General features: G+C 40.3%; 1 protein-coding gene across 8 annotated transcripts in view; it reads left to right on the forward strand.

Annotated features, from left to right (window-relative positions):
* Positions 1-260: 260 nt before the first annotated feature.
* Positions 261-21,183, forward strand: part of nrxn2b (neurexin 2b) — a 711,574-nt gene continuing 690,651 nt past the window's right edge. For 7 of the 8 annotated variants that reach the window (XM_020616301.1, XM_020616300.1, XM_020616308.1 and 4 more), the window contains exon 1: positions 261-473. The gene's annotated coding sequence lies outside the window, so the exon portion shown is untranslated. Of the gene's footprint in view, positions 474-16,897; positions 16,965-21,183 lie in introns of those variants that run through there. The other variant, XM_020616303.1, reaches the window with a different exon arrangement.

A 21,183-nucleotide genomic window follows, 5' to 3' on the forward strand; every position in this document is an offset into this window, starting at 1 on the left:
GTCACAGCGGGCGTCCTGCTCAGTGCGGTGCCGCTGCCGCTGCCACTGATACCGCTGTGCCTCCTTTGCCAGTGGATGGAGATGGAGATGCGTTAAAGTAGCCAGAAACACCAAGAAGCATCCACCCGAAACACGGCGACGGAAACTTCACAATAAAAGCTCTAGCGATACACACCGGTGTAGGATTTTTAATTTGAAAATATAAATCTGAAGTTGCATTTGCTGCCTTGTTGCGGTTTGACGGCAGTGATGCAGGTGGAGCGACTCGACCAGGACCGTTCACATCTGTCTTGGAGGAGAGAGGGGGCAAGAAAACCAGCTTTCTGGTCTGCTCAACGCTCTGGATAAAAAAATAGAAAAAGAAAAAGAAAAGAAACACAGAAGCCTACACTGCATTCAGGTTATATCAAGGGATTTTTACAAACCTCTCCAAGTCTGGAGAATAATATCGGAGGAATTGCAGCAAAGCACAAGTAAGGACTTTTTTCTTCTTAGCTGCACTGACTGTGTGCTTCTGTTTGTTTGCGTGTGTGTGTGTGTGTGTGTGTTTTCTTGCTTGTGAGAATTTCCCTGTCTGAGTGAAAGCCCAAATGATGACAGGTGTCATGAAAAAACGAAACGATGCACTAACATAAGATGGTCCAGTAATAAACATTTGTTAGGTTTGCTCTGCTGAGAACGACCCAGGAGCAAACGACGCGTGATGGGAAGATATTTGGAGAAGATTTTGGAGGGGGGCGAGTTGATATGAGGTCTGCTGTTTGTTTTCTGTGGCACTGGGAGTAGACACGTTGAATCCATTGTGGGCGGAAATGATGGACATATGTGTTTTGAAGCCACTCGTGACAAGCAGCAAAATAATCTGACTGTGAATCTCACGGTGAAAGTCAGTTTCTCTTCATCCTTAAGCTATGGATGTGTTTCTAGACAATCCGGAGAGAGCTTCTGACACTCATTAAACCTGAGGTTTAGTTTTATTTTAATGGCTCCGGTTTAGAATAAAATACGTATGAGCCTGAACTGTAATACACAAAGCCTTACACACACACACATAGCCTGCTTCATACACGTACTTTTCACTCCAAATACCAGATTAAAATTTGCAGGAAATTCACCCACTAAAGGGGAGATTCATAATATTGACATTAAAAATGTGTGTATTGTTTTATTCATTTTAAACCACGATTTTATCTTTAAAATGTCTAAGTTAACATCTTTATGACACGGGAATTTAGGCCACCGAGGGTATACTTTCTTTACTGAACAGCTGCATCGTAATTGGTCGCTGAAGGGCAGAATGGCTGTGATCTGATCCTCTGTGGTGTTAATGTAATCTCCGAAGTGTTTTCCCCGGGTAAATGGGCTCAACACACTGCGTTTGAAATGTACGCTCGTACAATAGTTACATAAAAAAAATTTTTTTGGGGGGTCTCTTCACAAAATCTCAGAAATAACAAAAAAAAAAACAAAACTATAAAGCAGTAGGTCCAAGATTATGAGAGACAAGTTGGGTTGTGGGGTTAGTTGTAGGTCCAGGAATGAAACCGAGCTTTGGCTGTCTAGATCAGCCACGCAGAGGCAGAGACGGATGGGAAGGACGCCACCAGAGTGAGGAAAAAAGCAGACACCACATAAGGAGAGTCCCTAACACCGGTGGGAAAGCTGACATGCTCTGCCTTTTTATACTAAAGCTATGGAATGTTTACCGTTTTTACGTTTGTGACTTGGCATTTTATATGTGCATGTCGTCCACAACCACTTCCCCGTCTTTCTTATTGGACTTATGTGACAAAATGGGAAGATCCTTATTATGGAAAATTGCAGTAATACCGTTTGTATGTACTGTATTTTTAATTATGTTGCTGAATAACAGTGATAAAGATTTTCCACACAGTGATCACTGTGATGAAATGTGATGAATACAGAGGTCTAATTCTGACTGATTGGCATTTACCATGAAAATACAATAAGGCCTAGCTGAACCACACACACTACACAACAGGTAGTACCTGTTCAGCCAGCCATCTTCGACTAGATGTGACTCATAATTTCCTGGTTAGTTTCTCAGGCCAGAAGTGTGTGGTCTCATAAAGCTAGGATGAAAAGTCATGTTCAAACGCTTCACCAACATTTGCCCACTGGTGATTCATTTTTTCTCAGTATAGGCAACCTATCATCATTCAGCCAAAGATTTAGAACATCACTATTGCTTTTTCCAAGCACAATTTGGCATCACACTGTTAATTAGGAATTGGCAAAAAGAAGTTCTTATAAAAAATGACTCCACAATCAACTCAGTCTAACAATTATGACAATGGCTTTGGAAATAGCCAAATAGCTTCTCTTATACACACTGAGCAGACAGATAATGGGCCCAAACATGATTCCACTTTTGTTCTCAGAGCTTTCAGTGCACTTCATGAAGGGTGCTTAACATTGCCTTTGTGGGTTGAGATGACTTATAATAATTGCAAATTCCCCTGTAATTTGAATAATTTCTCCAGACCTTTTCGCTGTTTGTTATTCGGCGAGTGCAAAAAGTGGATTTGAGGTCCTTTGCTTCTTTTTGTTTTTGCTCACACCTCTGACATGAGGCTTCCAACAACTTTCCTGAATACAAATCTTCAGCTTTTCAACTCAAATGCCATCATTCTGGGTCAACACACAATCAGCATGCCATTTGAACACCACACAAAGCATCACCTTTTGAAATGCATATTGAGTGTCCACCATGTGCATTTCTCTAGGTGGAAGATATTCAGTCTTATGCCAGGTGTATTTAGTTCAAGCACTGCCCTCAAAGCAGCAACAGTCAGATAGGAGGCACCTGTCAGAAAGTCTACCCGGTCGCAGGTCAGTGTTTTGAGTAGTTGTCATTTTCCCCTGACAGAGAGCGTAGGCATTGTCTTCTGTCTCACCTCTATCAAAACATGAGCACTCACACCCTTTCCATGCCTCCTCCCTTCTGCCACGCCCCTCTAGTTTACCACCACCGAGACTAAGAGAGCGCAATTGGAAGAGAAGAGAATCAGAATGGGTAATCTTCCTGTAATCTCTTGCACAGAGACAAAGAGAGCAATCTGCCTCATTAACTCACTCTTCTGCTGCTCCCTGCTGGCCCTCATCCATTTTCGTGTCCATTCACCCACAATCTGCACATAGACTGGGAGAAAAGAGAAGTTAAAGGAGCATAGGATAGACACCAGACCCTTTCACTTGCAAAAAGAGGAGAAAGTGCAATAGAAAAATTAAAGATTTCCTTCTTGTTCTCCTACTCCTCCTCACACCTTCCACTTTAGCTGTGGAACTGAGAGATGCATGTGGCCTGCACTTTCTCTTTGCCCTTCTATCGCTTTTATCCTTTGATTGAGCAGTTAGAGTAGAAGAAGCGCATATGATGAGAGTTGGACTGAAGGACCTGTATCTGAGTGATTTCATGGATGAATCTGTAAAAGCAAGAGAAGGAGTGCTAGAAAGAAACAGGAGGAAAAGTTACACCCTTCCCTCCTGTGTGGCCTCTGCAGTAGGATATAAGTTGTCTAGATTAGGACTAAATTAGTCAGTCTGGCATGACATTTATTATTAAGGACGTCAAAGTCAGTACATCTGTTGTTGTGGTGACAGCTGCAGAGGAATAGGCACAAAATTGTCATGTAATGGCAACAGCTGAAGTGAAAGCTCTGTGCAGCTTTTAACAACTTGCCTTTGGTCTTTATAATAGAGAGAGAGTTGAGAGATGGGCGTTGAAAATCCTGGATCTGTGCCACATGCACCACTGTATTCCACAAAGACTGGGTCATAAATTCATTCATCAGAACTCACAAGTACATCTGAATCTTGGATGAGTTTTTTTTTTTTCTCCCCTCTGTCAAATAGTTGAAAGCAATGTAATTCTAGCCCATTTTTTCCATATCTGAGTAACCCATAAAATGCAGCCACTGCCAATGAATTAATTCTTTGTAGCCTCAAGTGAGAGCGCAATTTGAAATATTTTTGTTACCATATTGCTCGCCTTTTAAGAGGTTTGATGAGATCTGTGGTGCTGCAGTTAAGCTGGAATTTCTTAAACAGAATGTGATTGTATGAATAATAGATAAATAAGCCAGTTCAAGCTACTGCACTTTATCTCCTTTTGGCCTCACCTCAAATGTCATCTGCCTTATGTGTCACCCAGCCTAGACCTGAGTGAACTCTTGGTCTTGGAGTGTTTCAGGACTGACATATTTCAGATGTGGACATATTTACTGTAACACCCACTAGTGAGCTGTTAAACTAAATTACTCCAGTGCAAAGGTAGCTGCTCTTTTTCAGATTTAAAAAAAATCACCCCGACTTCATATTTCCCCATTTAGAATGGCATGTTCCAGACAAAACAAGTTCATGTATCCTCACTGTTGATGATGTATCATGTTCACCTGCAACCTGACAACAGTGCTTCCTCTCGGAGTCAGTAGTAAGCATGTGGCTTTTTGGACTACAGAGCATCTTAGCCCAAACTGTGTTGAGCTTCACTTAGCATTGTGTCATCAGATGTAATCTACAAGACTTGGCTCTATCCTTGTATGAACTATACCAATCAATTCCAGTTAAGATTTGGTTAGCTGTGAAATGATCCTGTTGCACAGTGGAACAGATTGCATAGCAGGGATGTGTCACATAAGAGTTTTATGCTCATAATTGAAGAGGGGGTGTTAGTAACTAATCTTTATGCTGCGGAATATCACTCATCCACACTGTTTTTAGTTTCACATGCAATTTGCTTCCATCACAGTTGTGTACCTAACTAAAGAATTACATTTGCTTACAAAGGCAAGTGCTGGTCATTACCATCAGTCACTTACTCATTATTTGGACTGAGACATAGGCAATAAAATGCAAGTTAATCCACAATAAACCATATTTGTTTCTCAGGAATGTTTAATTAATTTATCCCTTGGTTAATAAAGTATATTTTCAGACTGTTTTCCCACTGGAACAATATACAGCAATTATTAAAGATGCAAGTGTTATACATAGACAGTCCAAGCAGAGTTCAATCATCACTTCAAGAATAAATATTTTTGTGTTCCCCCACAATGATTTATATATGAGCCATACATGAGCTGTAGGTACAGCCATGGACATACTGTCAGACAAGCCTCAACGCGCACATTTTTCACAATGGTAGTGTTTATTTTTCTTTTGAACTCCTGCCAACTCCTGAGCTGCTTCTCACCAGAGCACCTTGAAAATCTGTAACTATATTGCTCTCAATGAAGTACCCTTAAGAGAGTTGTTGTGCTCCACCACAGTTTATTCCATTCCCAGAAATCCATAAGGCTTATGTCCATCCCATCACGGGTGAATATATTGTCAGAGAACAACTCCTGCAGCCAAATCAATACCAGATGTCCAAACCTGAGCTATACATGCTAAAAACTTCCAAGCTTACAACTCCACCTCTAGCTCCAGTTTGAAATGTAGCAATGTTCAAAATGCACCTGTTTCTTATACTCTATTCACTGACTGGAATTAGGTCTGGATTGCCCCACCCTGTGGGGATTATGGGCTGAGCGACAGGGGGCACTAGGTGGCTGATGGGGGTCATGATATTGAGATACTGTCTACTGCTGTGACTGTGGCCACGCTCATACCAGGCACAGCACCACTTTCCCCACCAGGTGATGGAGAGGGATGGCTATTCTGTGAGCCACAATGGGCACTTCACTGCAAAGAGGGCCGCAATGGGTCCTTTTGGTACGGTGGTGCTGCTGCTGCTGAGGTCTGCACCAGGTTTGTGCAGCCAGCGTACCTTCATCAGGGCTTCTCTTGTCACTAATACGATGATGCTCTGTTTGGAGATGGCCACAGGGCAGAGTGTGGGAATAGCCACCATTTATCCCATACAACTCTCATGCTGAGCATTCTCAGCAGCCAAGGACGTAGGTTGAACAGGCAGGGTCAAACAATTATGCAGCACTATTTTCTCAGTTGTAATGAGCCAGGAACAGAGAAGCTCAATTGAGTGATGACTGCTGACACCATTTTGTAAGTCAAAGGAGAAACACAGAAATGAAATGGGCACTCAAATTCAAACACATTTAGCTGTATTGTATTTTTATAGTTGTGTAAGGCTTTCAAAGCACTGTATTTCCCTAACATTTGATTTATAATTTTTTGTTCATTTGTGTGTTTGTTTGGTGGCAAGGAGTCCTAATTTTACTCTATTAGCTGTTTTATAAATAATATACTGTATATACAGTATACACACACACACACACACACACACATATACATCATTTTGCTGTTTGTCAGGGGCAAATGAGACCTGTGCCTATTCGGCAGCTGCTTTCCCACTGTGAAGGGGAAAAGTAGAGACATAAAGGCTGAATGATGCTTGGAGGAAAAGAGGGAGAAGAGGGGGGAGGGAGGAGGGAGGAAAGAGAGGGAGTGCAGAGCCACAAAGCATCCGTCCCTCCCTCTATCTCAGTCCAGCCATTTCAGTCCAATCATCCATCCAGATGCAGTATCCTTCATGAGATTTGCTGACTAACTGCTCTGTTGCAATACAGGCTTTTCTTTAGTCTTTTGGACCACACCCTCTCCATACTTGGACAGTTTTAGCTGGTGTTTCATTAAATATTGAAGTTACATGCTACTTATTCACAGTTCAGTGCAGAACTTCCATTCTGTACTAGTTAGATTTTAGATATAATAGTTAATATGTTATGTCTCTACTTAATCTTCTCTGTAATCAACAGATATAACAAAATTGTGATAACATATGATCGACGTTTAATCTTCTTACTATTTCCCAAGAAAAATGATTTGCCACATGAAAAGTAATTAGTGCATATTTCCAGCTCCACTAGTGATTTGTTTAGCTGAAGCTCTTGAGTTGAGATGAACAGTATTAGCTCAACTATTCTGTGTATATTATGCCAATAAATAAATAAACAAATAAAACATAAAAAGTACCACTGGCAGGTGAATTATGCAGCTCAAACACCACAGCGCTGACACAGATGCTAAACTCTAGATTACTGTTGTTACACAACCTACAATATTATTATAATCAGCATTTTAAAAACTCCTAGTTTAGTTTCAAAACATCCAAAGCTGCAGTCTGTCAAATCATGGCTCAGAAATTTAATAACCACATTTTTTATTGTTTTGGGATCTAAGCCACTCTTCCTATCAGTGGTGCTAATTGTCGGGGTTTAGCACTTCACAGGTTTCCAAGTCTCTCTCTCTCTTTCTCTCTCTGCCAGTCTCTTTTTCCATCTCTCTCCCATTTTCCAAATGGAGCAGTCTAGGATTCATCAGTGCTTTTCTCTCTTCCAAGCTCATGTGTTACACAATTTGGCCTGTGTATTCAGGGACTGGCAAGTATGGCGACTTGTGCCTCCCACTCCCTACAGAGTCCCTGGAATAACTCTACAATTTGACATGGCCCCTGGTGCACAGCAAGCTGTAGAGTGTGGGAAACAGGAAAAAGTGTATGTGCGTGTGTGTGTGTGTGTCACAGATGGTATTAGCAGCGAAGATGCTTGCCTGTTTTGACAGAGTGAATCCCTTAGAATATATCAGGGATTTCCACCACTGCTGTGGCTTTTCGGTTTGTCACAGTTTTCAATTTTTCGAATTAGATGATTTCTTGACTTTTTTTTTTTTTGAGTTAAGTTGGCATAAAGTTACAGATATCATAACCAGGCTTTCCAGAATAGGGTGCAATAAAACTCCTGCAGTATTCTTTTTTCCTCAGATGTTAACATTTTGAGGTATGAACCTGCTCTCTAGCCCAGTTGAAGTGCAAAAAGACAAATGGAAGACAAACAAGAAGGCTCATGTCATCAGACGGACTATTCAATAATAACTTCACTAAAGAAATATTACACCAGAAACACAGTTAAGCAATAATATTTAGCTTTCAGTAAGAAGAAATATCTGGAACAGCTTCCAGGCTGACAGAGAATCACAAAAGAAGCTCACAGACAACACAAGAACAAATGTAAAAGTGAGAAAAATAGACAAACACAGGCAAATCATACAAACCCAGTTGACCTCTTGGGTCTTACAAAACACAGATGCTCTGTTGCAAAGTCAGCCCCACCAAAGACCTATCAAACTTTGTCTGAGTATTATTGATCCAAAGCTCTCTCTCTTGCCAAGCCATTTTCTCTAAGGATGCTGCTATCTGCAAGACAGGCACTTTGCTCCAGTTACCAACTATTCACTCGCTAACCCTGCTCTGCCATCTGCCATGAATCTGTAAGACTTAGTCACACCTGTGTGGCCCAGAGCAAGTCACTCAGGAGGGAGAGAGAGCGTGTTCTCTCCTTTAGCATTAACCATCTCTGTCTTCTCCCTGGTTTATTGTTTTTGTGTTCTCATGGAGGAAAGGAACAGGAGCAAGGGTGCTGCATTCTCACAATACTGTGGGATTTTTCCCAGTTTTCCCAGTCTTTCTTTGATTTGTAAAATGATCACAGCACTTTCAAAACCATCCTTTATTAATGGCAGAAGACCCCATTGTTCAGTTGTCAGTGATGTCTGAATACATGGACATGATATTCTGTCAATGTTTTGCTACATTAATATTTATAACATAGCCACTGATTGCCATGGAGAAATCATTTTCTCAAAACATTTAATCACATACGTATAGGCTTGCAAAGCCACACTACATCTCACAAGTTCAGTTTGAGCTATGAAAATTAAATCCAGGAAAGAAACACTTAAAACTGTGTGAGCCCAGAAGAAATGCACTGGAGCAATCAGCAAAATATAGTGAAAGGAAATGATGATATTACTAACACCCTCTTGAAATCCAGGTACCCTGTGAACAATGGTTTAAAATAGGAGCTATTTGCCTTTTAATCATTTTGAAAATAATGCTCTAAATAGTGGGAAATTGGAAATAAATTTCATAATAGCTGCCATATCTTTTACAATTTAAAACTTTAAAGCTAAGATCAAATGGAGCCAAGAAAGTTTATTCATCCATTTGGTTGTTACATTACTATCTGAGTGTAAATCACCCTACACCCTAGACACAAAAAGTATAGTTCAAGGATTAAACCATGCAAGGCCACAATGGGTAACAGAGAAACACAAAGAAGAATTTTCAGTAAACTCTCATTTGCCTATTTGATACACCAGCCTTTACACCAGCCCAAACATTGAATATCCCTTGAATACCTTCCACACACACTTCATTTATTTCATTTTTGTTCAGACTCCACTTGTAGCTAAATACTGGGTGTCAGCTTTGAGATTTTCAGTGCACTTTCCTTGAAATCATTAAGTGCTTATGACACATTCCACAGTGCAATGCTTTCGCCAGCCTCTCCAGTTCAGAGCAGTGCAGCTGAACCAGAAACAATGGGTGCAAGATGCACTGTAGGATAGGCCACGAGGACTCAATGAGCACTGCTGCTGCACCGTGAGCCGCTGTCAGTTCAGAACCACGGACAGCTCTCTACCCACATGCATTGTTCCAGCTCTCCCACACTGCTCTGCCTGTCTCGTCAAGCCCGCCTTGTGAATTACTCTGCTAACCTTGGGTCTAGCACCGACTTTCCCATTGCACAAAGGTGTCTGAATTGTAACTGCATTAGATCACCTGGGCAACCTATACTGCATTACATAGCTCACATGCTCCATAGCAGGGGAAGCTCAGGCTAAACATCCCACCCCTGTAGAAAAGCTGGATCAATACTTTTAACATTTTTAGACAATTTGCTGTATCTACATAATGAACTGCAGGTAGATGTTAGCTGAGCATCAATATCAATAATTAATTAAATTTAGACTATTAATTGTGCTACAAATCTCCTACCATCGACCAGTCCTGAGTAAACTGTTGCACTCATATTTCATTCCTACTTCTCTGGTAACATGAAACCACGTTTTTGAATAGAAATCTTTTTGACTGATTCGACACAGAGTACTGTATTAATTGGAAATAAAGCATGTTCACTGCATACTAATAATGCTGTGCTGCTAAACCCTTTTATTCATGCACTTACACTTCATCTGCACTTCACTTTGGGCAGCCTTCTTTAACCTTGTCAATAGAAGCAGTGCTTTGTTTCACATTATTAAAATTCTGTATTGCTCAAACTGAATTACCATGACAATCTCTTATTCAATAAATAAGAGTGTTGTTGATGTTAGTTAACTATTAGTTTTTATACATGGTCTAGCTTATTTAATACTCCGATAATGGTGGACAAAACACACCCTAACACAATTTATATAAGTTTTGCTTTGCAGACTTCTGAATTTATATACATGCACTGTACATGAACAAACCTCTTTCTATGTTTTTCCTCCCCCTTTAAAGACATCAGTAGCAGTGAAAAGTAACCAGCTGCACCCTTTTAATATTTTGCAGATACTTCCTTGTCCGTATTTTAAGAGGGAACATTTTGTTGCATATTATCAAAAGTGCAAGTAAACATGCTGACAGTGGCTTACACTATGCAGATGAAGGGAGCCAGTGATTCATTACCTTGGACAGTTTCTCTCCTCAGGTCACTCTCACATCTCACCAAACAAAGCAGCCAGTTGTCTCTGAGGGGGTGAGAGAATTTCAGAACCTTGAACAGCTCCAGGTCCTGGGCTGCTACTCAGTCTTACACTGCCATTTTCTTTTTACAACTGTACCACAGAAGAGTTGTTCTTTCAAAACCTAGTTTCACACGTCTGAACTTCAGACAAAGGTGCTTATGGGTGTGTCTGACAAATGTTGCTTGATTTTGGTGACCACCAGCATTGGCTCATCCAGGGCACAGCCAGGCAGAATGTGGGATTGAGACTGAATACGTTATTGGTGGGAGAAATGCATTACGAGCAGCTGGAGTCAGGACAAGATAGAATAATGGCCAATTACATCAATTCCTCTCATCCCCTTTAAAAGCAGCAATGAAGGCAGAGAGGCTGAGTTCTCTGAAGTCCACCCCACCCCCGCCCCAAAAAAGAAAAAACACACACAGAGACATAACAAATATTAATATGCAATCCCCCGACAATGTTGTCAGTGAAATCATTTACAGGCAGCTGATTATGTTGATGCTGCAGGTGTTATGCTATCACTGGGGTGGGTTTTAGCTGGACATCAGTAAAGCTTACAGGCAGATTATTTTAAACTCTGGCTTTACTTTTCAGCATATTTTAAAATACTCATTTATACTTTTAAAGTGCATAAACATAAATAAATGTATTGGCAAAATGCTAGTCATAATTTATGCTATGAAAAAAAATGAAACAGCCCCAGTACAAAATCGGATTTAGAGGATTTGCTAGTTTGTAGAAAAATGCACAATGTTAGTTACCATTAAATCCTGATAGCATCAAAACATTTAAATAATTAATGGAGGTATTCACTTTGTGCCAGCAGTGCGTAAAGCAAGCAGGATTTTGGAGAGGTTTGAGTGTAAGCCTGAGCCATTGAGGTTAGTTCTGAGCAGAAGGACAAACAAGTGAACATAATCCACAAAAGCTATGGAGGGTGTTTCTGCCATTGTACACACTATCAGCGAGTTTTACTTGTTTTTATCATTTACTGTGTCACATCTTTCCATTGTGCACCCTGAAAATATCCTGCACCCTGTCCCAAGCCTGTGCCTTTACTGTCCAGCAGCAGCTCTGCACCTGTATTTAATTATGGGTCAGGTTATATTACCTGCTTGAGTGCTGTCTGGAATTGATTTTAAGATAATTGCACATAATATACTGGTTTATGGTGAGTCTCTTAAAGAGAAAAAGGCAAAGTACAGATTTGAAATTTAGACCAAGGCAGGCTTCTCCTCCAGAGATAAGCAAATGACTAAGTTGTATTAAAATCTTTCCTCTAACATTTAACATTTGTCATGTGTGTTCATGGCATATATGGTAAATCATTTTGTGATGTTACTATTTAGATACTGTACATATGCATCTGTGTGTATAAAAAACAAGTGCATGAAAGATTTAACTGAAAATAGGACTCATCCTGAGGACAGCTGCTTTCCTCCAGATGATTTTATTGTTAAACATGGAATCTATCAGAAAAAAAGTTTTCCTACACAGCGTTCAGAAAAACAGAGAACAGTGTTTTCCATTTAAACCTGACTGGTCCATTCACCTTGTTCAGACATTTAAATAATCATTAAAGTTGCTGTGCCATCCATGTGTCTCTGTCAAAGTATCATTTCTGCTATGGTGTGATGAATCTACAGCTACACCTGAAAGACCAGATATTCTATAAGATGTATGGTGCAGTTCACTCATCACGTAGAACAGCAATATTGATGTTCCTAGAGAAATCCAGGTCACATGATTACACTCATTCACAATATTATTGATAAACTTTATCAGTCTCAATGTGTATTCTGATACATATATGAATGATACATCATTCTTCAGTTAAAGAAAAGAAGAGTAGCAAAGAGAACATAGCCACATCGGAGTAAGTAAAAAGTGTTTATTTTATTGGAGAGGTCTGTGTATGTGTGCATGTCTGCCAAGTAAAACCCAAGAAATTGCTCAGTGTCTGCATTAGCGATAAGGGGAGGTCATAGTAGGTTTGAACACAAACACAATTTTGGTCCAAAATGAGCTGCGAAGTTTACATAATCACTGCATAAGCTATTAAACAGGAACAAAAAGGTTACCTCTGTGCCAGGAAATTACTAAACAGGTGCAGACCTACACCTGAGGAAAAGTGCATAAAAACTAGCATTGCCCTAGCACTGGCATTGCGCCTGTAAGAGAGTAGGGCCCACGGTGTGTACTCTGACTTGGTTGCTAGTAGAGCTCCCAGGACAGCTCCTTGCAGCAGGACTGCTGCTCTGGCTTTTTATGATGGATTAGAGGACTGTATATGTGTGTGTGTCAGTATGTGTGAGTTAATGGGAGAGTTGAACTGCACAAACTAAAGTATGTCCCACTTCTTTTATCTCTCTGCATCCACCTTTCTGTCTCTTTCTTCATGTTGTCCCTGATGATGTTTGCCTTACTGACAGTACTTATGCTTTTACTCACTGCTGTTCAGAAATTAATGGCAGGTCTCAGGAAGTAAGCAACCATAAAAGGACCCAGTCAGGCCCATTTCTAAATACAGTACAAAGGTTGTTTGTGTGTGCGCATTGGGCTGGTGATGGCTTAAGCTGCTGTTTTCATTTCTGATGTGTGTAAAGCCAGTGGGAAGAACTTGCAGCCCTTGTGGGACGAGGCTACTATGATTATGTCTGATTTACAGCACTCAGCCCTCCTAGTGATGACTGTGCAAAATCCCCCTTACCCCTCCACTTCTTACCTCTACCCCTCTTTTTTTCGCCCTTACCCCCCTCTTGCATTGCATCTAGCATTGCTTTTTTTTTTTTAATTCAAGCCAGACTTGTGATCAGCATAATCAAGGCTTAGGACAAGAACTGCTGACTGGAATGCTTTGATGTTTGGACTCCTGGCTTTGCGTCAGGTCACGGTGTAAAAGTAGTGATGAGGTCATGGAATATTAAGCCAAGGCCTCTTAGAGCAGTTAAGGTAGCTGCAGAGTATCTATGTAAGTTCCTTTAAAGTACATACATTTTGTCTGATGGTATGTACAACACTGTAAGTTTTTTTTTTTTTATGAAGGAAATACAGTACTGTGGTGATTTACAGAAATCATAACATAGCAGTTGTGCTCAGTGTGCAATAACAACAGTACATTACTACTTACATCTACATGTAAGTAGATTACATCAAATTATAAAATGCTATCTTATGTGTTCATCATGCAGGATGCAGGAAAGTTTCATATGCGTATGAATGCATATGCATATCATATATGTATGTGCATTTTGTGCATACCTGTGCCCTGTTGATGTCTCCAGGCACCACCTGTGACCTGAGAAAGGGTAAAGTCAGCATGCTGATGTGGCAGTTGATGCCCTTGTCACCTGTACAGAAGGCTCTGCTAGGTCACTGTGTGGCACAGGGACAGCTGGTGGGTGTCACAGCATCAAAAAGAGAGGTGAAAGGGTGCAAAGGAAGCAAAGGTAAGGAGCATTTAAGGTGGTATTTATGTTTTTGCTGTGTGCTAACAATTCAGTCAAACTACAATCATACCTTTTAATCTTTTTTTTTATCCTAAACTTTCATACAGTGTTCACTGAACTTTAACATCCTGAAGGAAAATGAGACCAGTTAAACTGATTCATTCACTCTTGGATTCACCCTCTTTTGTTGTTCAGGTGATGTAGGAAACTAATTGACTGCTTTGAGAAACACCAGCCTACAAATGTTTTGTATCTCTTAAATGTCAGTGTCTCAGTAACAATGACAAATGCTGTTGTGTTGTGCTTCATTGCAGTGCTCATTTGACATTTTCAAATCTTTTTAAAAAAGTTTTATGAGTCTAAGCAGTTTAAGAATGTTATCAACGTAAACAGAAACAAGATTACTTGAAGATGTTAGGCTTTTGTGGTTATTATACAGCAGTAACAAAATGTATGTATCCATGGTTGCTGATTCTGAAGTGAATAAACGTATTCTCATGAAGAATATAATATATCACCATCTCTTATAGTCTGCTGCAGTGGCCCAATCTGTGTGAGCTTGTGCATGTCCATCTGTTAACTATGGAGAATGTGCAGCTACACACAGTCAGTCAGGACCACAGGAACCTTCTGATCAATGTTAGTTTGGGACTGTATGTTGAGTTAGAGGATGAAGAGAGGAATGAGTGGAGAAAGAAAGTGAAATTAGTGAAAGGTGATGTGATAACAATAAATAAATGAGGAGATAAATGGGCAAGGTAATGGAAGGGATTTTTGCAAGAGGACAAGGCGTGTTTTGGTAAGATAGAGAAAGAAATACAAGTAGAGGGTGGAGGGGTGGTCTTCTTCTTTCCACTTACCACAGTAAGAGGCTACTACAAAAATGGACAGACAGAGATAGAGAGAAAATCCGGTTAGGTGGCGGTGCAGAGAGCAACCTATGGTTTGACATTGGCTCACCTTGACTGCCAGTCATTGGGAAGGAGGGGGTTATCTGCCTCCCCCTGATTCACTCACTGCTGTTTTAATGAATTTACCAAGGCCTTGGGAATGGCTAATGCACTTGTTTATGGAGGTGGGAAAACAGGTGGCTGCAAAATTCACCTCTAGCAGTTATTTCCTGTGGGGGACCAAATAGTTCTGCAGCCTGGGGCTAATGGATAATTAGTTTATTTTTGTGGATTTGAATCCAAATCATGACCTTTGATATGTGTTCCCTGAGCTCGATATGTATGTATAAGGTGCAACAGAGTCCTATATGGTACATTAAAATCTGCCCCAAGTCACAGATTAGTGAAGAGAAAGGTCCTGTGGTAATACAATACCCACAAGTAGTTTGAGGCTTCCCTTTCTGCTATGTCTGTCTGACTTTTTTGTTGGCCTATCTCTGCCAAACCATTCCATCCTTCATTCATATACTCCACTGACTGGGCTGTGTCAAATAGGCAGCCCATTAACTCAGGGGGAAGTATTCACAGAGTGATGGGATGGTGAGCTACAGGGTGCAAGGGCAGTTGGTTTGATGTGGGAAGTGATGTGGAGGAGTGAGGAGAATGCAGCTGTCATCCATCCCTATTAAGGGAAGAGGAGAGAGAGATCAGGGCTGCTAGGGAGAGATGGGAGTGAGACAGTAAGTCACAAGATGCCAAGAGAACGCAGAATAAGATGTGAGCAGGACATATCACTGAGTCATGTCCATACAAAGGATAAGAATCAAAGAAAGTATGCACAGACAGAGGAAGAGAGAAAAAAGGACAATCTTGAAACAGAGACCTTTACCTCACGTGCAGTGTTAAATGCTAAACCTGTTACTGAGGATAGCTTTCCCCACCCTTTGAGCCTGTTCCTTGCCTCTGACTCCTGGGAGGGGGAAGAGTGGGGAGGCAGACAACTGGGTATGTCAGTGCTAGCTGTAGGCTACTTGCCTGCCTGACATTGATAACACATCTCTCTCTCTTGCCATCTTCCCCTGGTTAGTATAGTTCACTTTAGTAAGAAATGAGATGTAACCACTCACCAGTTTTGTTCTTTCCTTCCAGATTTTTTATTTATAGCACAGTGAAGCACTTAAAATATGCATTGGTTCAAGTTGTGTGATGAAACTGACATGATTGAATCTAACAAGATGGACTGATAGAAAGGCACGGCCAGATGATGTATGAGAATATAACAGAGCTGCAGAATTATTGATACAGTTCTTTTTATGTCAGATCGTTGTATTCAGCAAGTTTGACTGGGAATGAAATAAAGAGACTGCTCATATTTTAGTGACCATGATCGTCCACTGTAAATTTACACAATGCAGCTTGGAAATAATTTAATTTTGAAAATGGCACTTGGACAGTTATATGCAAAAAGCTCGGTCTCTGGGAGGCGTAATGCACCTACAGTAAAATTCTGTTGAAATTTGAACAAATTAATTCCACTTTGCATGGATTAAAAATTAATGCTGTAGTCGTTGTAATGCTATAGTAGATGCAATGTCCCTAAAACAAATGAAATCAAGATAATTTTGAATGGTGTATTGTTATGATTTGGCGCTGTATAAATAAAAGTGGACTGAATTGAACTGAACAATCTGGTTAGCAGGTGAGAGATGCCAACATGATCGGCCCCTCGCATTCCTAGAATGGTACAGTCCTGGTACACCTGGCTGTCTCCAGACCTAGCGCGTGCAGGGGCGGTGATAAAGAGAAGATATTGTAAAAACAAGTTCAAACGAAGATAAAATATGGAGGAGGACGCAGCAAAGAGCTTTAAAATAACGGATATATGTTGTACACTAATGCTAAGTTCCATTTATTTGGTTTTAGAGCAGTGTTAAATGCACAAATTTCTAGTAATATTGTTGAACGCGAATACTGGCGTTTGTGAAGCGGAGTAATTTCTAGTAATATTGTTGAACATGCAGCGCGAATACTGGCGTTTGTGAAGCGGAGCTGGAGGATGTAAAAGTTGGTGAGTGTTAAGTTGTTTTATAACCTCGTCTCGTTTATTCAGTAGCGTAGAGTTATAAACCGACCTGTGTTTTTATAACATTAATACATTACAACGTGGTTTGAGTCCTCATGTTGAGGCTTTCTTGTTGTTTTGCTTTAAGCATAACAGCGCGGTTTTGTTGACTCTAATTGACGCAGTTAACACCAGCAAAGTGGTTTTTTTTGTAGCCCAGCCTACAAAAATGTATGTGCCAAATAAATAAATAAATAGCTGTTAAACTACATATATTAGCTCTTAACCGTTTACTTTATGCCATGCCATTTCATTTATTTGTAGAATTAAAATGTAATTTTATAGTTCATTTAAAAGCTTTGGAAGTGTAGCAGAAGAAATCCTTGTCTGTGCACATGCACATAGTTTGTTTGTTGTGTACATGCCAGAGACGTGGTCACTTGCACTACTAAATTCCACCACTAAATTCATGTTTTGCATTCAAAGTAGAGTGAGTGGGTTTTATTTGGACTATATTCAGGTGTATTAAGTTTAAAAGGGAAGTGATAACTGTTTAAAACTTTTGGGTTAAAATTATTCTTAGTGGGTAAAACCCTTATAATATATATAAGGTCCTGCTAAGCAGAGGCACCACCATTTGTTTTGATTTAGATTAAGAGTTCCAAGAGATATTTAGTCACAGGTACAACCATCAGCCATATGTACCAAAGAAACCCAGGGTTCTGCCCAGGGTTCTTCAACACCCTTTATTAATTAATCTTATCTTATCGTATCCTTTCTTCTTTTTTTTTTTTGCCTGAAGGCAAATTTAAGTTTAAAACTTCTGTTTTAAGGGATGACTTATATTTTGTAAAGCTTTTACTACTACTGTCTAATAGGCCTACTTCCTCAGAACTCTAAAGGGTGCAAAAGCTGCCTAGTGTAATATGGTCAACTACAGTCAACAGGTTTAAGATTTTTGTAAACAGAAATATAAATAGATGAGTTGGGCAAATGACAGCAAAGACGTCAAGGCATAGCCTAACCCTGAAGAGAAGTCTAATCAAGCACAATATGGAAAAATATGTGAATATGTCATGTTTTCTTTGTTTTAGAGTAGTATCGGATCTTAGTTAATAGTGACTATTTCTACATGCTCCTCAATAAGTGGTGCCCTTACTCTGACTTACTATGTGTCCATTGTTGGAACTGCCAGGTACGAATTAATGTAGGTTTTTTCCCTTCTTCACGTTTTTCCTGTCATCATTCAGTGTCAGTAAAAACTAACAGGGGAGCAACAACAGTGATGGGGTCAGAGGTGAGACTAAGACATTTCACTTTTGTTGAACATTTATGGAGAGGCTTCTGTTAAAGCCAAGCTGGAAGGAACTTATTGTAACTGGGCGGTTTTTGAGAAAATTGTGTGTTTTGACCATTGTAAAAATGATGTGATGCTTGTAGTGGCATTCATCAGATAGTAAAGAATTGTGACTTGAACCTCAGTTGCTAACAAGTGCCATTTGGTTTGATTTGAATCGGGGAGTGATTGCTTAAACATTTTTCTTTCATATGACAAAATCTGAAGGGAACAATACCATTAACAGTTTAGATCAAAAATGTAATTCAGCTTTTTCTTGGCTGACCATATCAAATACAATTAAATGGATCATGAATGCTAAATAAAATGCTAGTTTGGTTTTGAAATGAGGATCTTAAATGTCTTTCCACCAGGTTTTAAAATATTGTTCTGAAACAAACAAACATACAAAAATCAGCATTCTGTTTGCAGTGGGGTGTGGAACGTCTAACAGGTACACACAATGTGATTAGGAGCACACTGCTTCTCAGGGGGTAAATTATGGTTTTAGATCTGAGGTAAGTGCATTTGGAGTTGCCATAAAAGACACTGCAGGGTTCTGTGAGCAGTTTGTGCTTCAAACCTAGTGGTTCAGCCGTGGTGGCTCATCAGTGATGTCGCGACTGGGCAAGTGACATAAAACATGCCCATAGGCACTAAATTAAAAGGTCAGTCATGTACGATGTACGCTTCATTGGTTTTCTCTTTGAAGTTGCGGCCATTTTACTCAGATGTGTGTATTTGTACTGCTGTATGCCTGTGCCTTAGTTTGCAAGTAGCGGCTTCATTGTGTCAGTGTGGCAGGAAACATCCTTTCATACTTACAGAGAACGGCTGTCTCAGAGTATAGGCTGCCTTTTGCAGAGCTGCTGCCCATTGGTATGCTTTATAATTGAATTAGCCTAGGCCTTATGGTCTAATGTTGGAGGCACACTGAGTTCCAACACAACATTGCTTGCTCGTTATTTGTGAAAGGAGGTCAGGAAGAATTGCATGTGGATGTGATAAAGGTGGGGTAAACACAGGATGATGTGTCTACTTTTTTTTTTACTGGTGAAAATGTGGATGTTTGTGTTTTTGAGAAAATTCAATCACTTTCAGTGTTTCCTGTGGATCAAGATGTTTGACATTGGGGGTGGCAGCTGGGCAGTTGTTTGAGGTTGCTAAATTATATCCTCAAACTGGTTTGTCTCCAGTGCTTCAGTCAACGGCACAACAACATCCTAACTGAACTAACTGAACTGAAAACGAGATGAAAAACAGTTCAACTATCTGTCAGCAGCAACTGATGAGCTGAAAGGACGGCAGATGGACAAACGTTGTTCACCAGGCTGACCAACAGCAGAAGTGTACTGGACAAAAGTAGATTTCAGATAGCATCAAGAAGAAATCAGCACGCTTTCATATGTGGATTTGTTTGTTTTGTTGAGTTTCACTGACTTGTTATGGCACTGAGAAATGAAAAAACTCAGGGTTACATTAGGAGCTGGATTAATCATAACAAATTAACAGTAAGTAGTTAGTGACAGAAAATTACTGGGGTGACACACATCTCACGCACATGTCAAATTGACACATTTAATAGAACAGAGTTCTATCTGCTACATGACACGTGTACAGAAAAATGCATCTAAACCAGGGGTGCCTAAACTTTTCCCCTCGGAGGGCCAAAATGAAAATGCGTTACTGGGCCGAGGGCCTGCTGGGCGGCGGGGGGATGGGGGTGTTTTCCTGGTGCACTTTCTGATTGAAATGTGTTTATTATAAAGGTTTTTAATATTACACTCTTTGTACGAAGAACAGGAAGCAAATACAAAGCAAATTAATCTTTATTTAGCCACAAATTATGTCCATATGCATGTCCATATTGACAGCAAACAGCAGCAGTTTGACACTATTAGTGAGACACATGAAGCTGGTCTTTGGCTTTGACCAGCCTCTCAATGTCAGGCTGAAGCTGACTGAGAGGGTGAGAACGTCCTGCAGGTGTAGATCAGTCAGAGTGCTTCTGAGCCTGGTTTTGTTAAGGTTCATTACACTGAAAGTCTGTTCACAAATGTAGGTGCTGCCAAACAGAGATAACATCACCTGTGCATGCTTCCTAATGTTTGGGTACCGTTCTGGTGAGACGTGTATAGAAGTCCTTCAGTTTCAGTGACATGAATTTATTCCTCAGCTCTGAATCGCACTGAAACTCAATCAGCTCCATCTGAATGTGATCAGGGACACAGTCCACACTTGTGCTGAAGGGTTGGGAAAACAGCTCCATGTCACCTGAATTCTTCCTGAAGTCCTGAAAGCGCATTTCAAACTCCAGGTCTAGGTTGCTGACAAGTGTTGCATATTCAGACAGTTTCTGTTGTACCAGGTTTACCTCTCTCAGACTGGGGAAGTGAGCCAGGTTTCCTGAAAAGAAGTAAAAAGTAATAATTATCAATGCAATAAATATTGCAATTTTCACTCACTAGTAATGTCATATTCCACATATCATACAACTGACAGTTCTGTTCCTCTGCATCACATGATCACATTACCATTAAAATTATGTATTTTGTGCAAGGCATTAACTCACCTGCTGACAGATGTGGACACAGTAGCTTTCCTGGGCTGACGAGGGTCGTGTGAGCGTGTTTTGTTGTGAGCGAAGTTTAGCTAACAAATCTCGGCTCTTTGTCTTCCGTGCCTCGTCTTTGAACCTTAAGAATGCTGCATGCCTCGTTTCATAGTGCCGGCGGATATTGTACTCTTTTAGCACAGCGACAGACTGACCGCAAATTAAGCAGACTGCCTTAGAATTAATATCCATAAAAAAATATTCTTCCTCCCAGGTTCATTTAAAATGCCTTTTGTCTGTGTGCCACTGTCTACTGCTCTCCATGTTGCTTGTTA

This window comes from Monopterus albus, unplaced genomic scaffold, assembly GCF_001952655.1.
Source record: "Monopterus albus unplaced genomic scaffold, M_albus_1.0 scaffold173.1, whole genome shotgun sequence".
Lineage (NCBI taxonomy): Eukaryota > Metazoa > Chordata > Actinopteri > Synbranchiformes > Synbranchidae > Monopterus > Monopterus albus.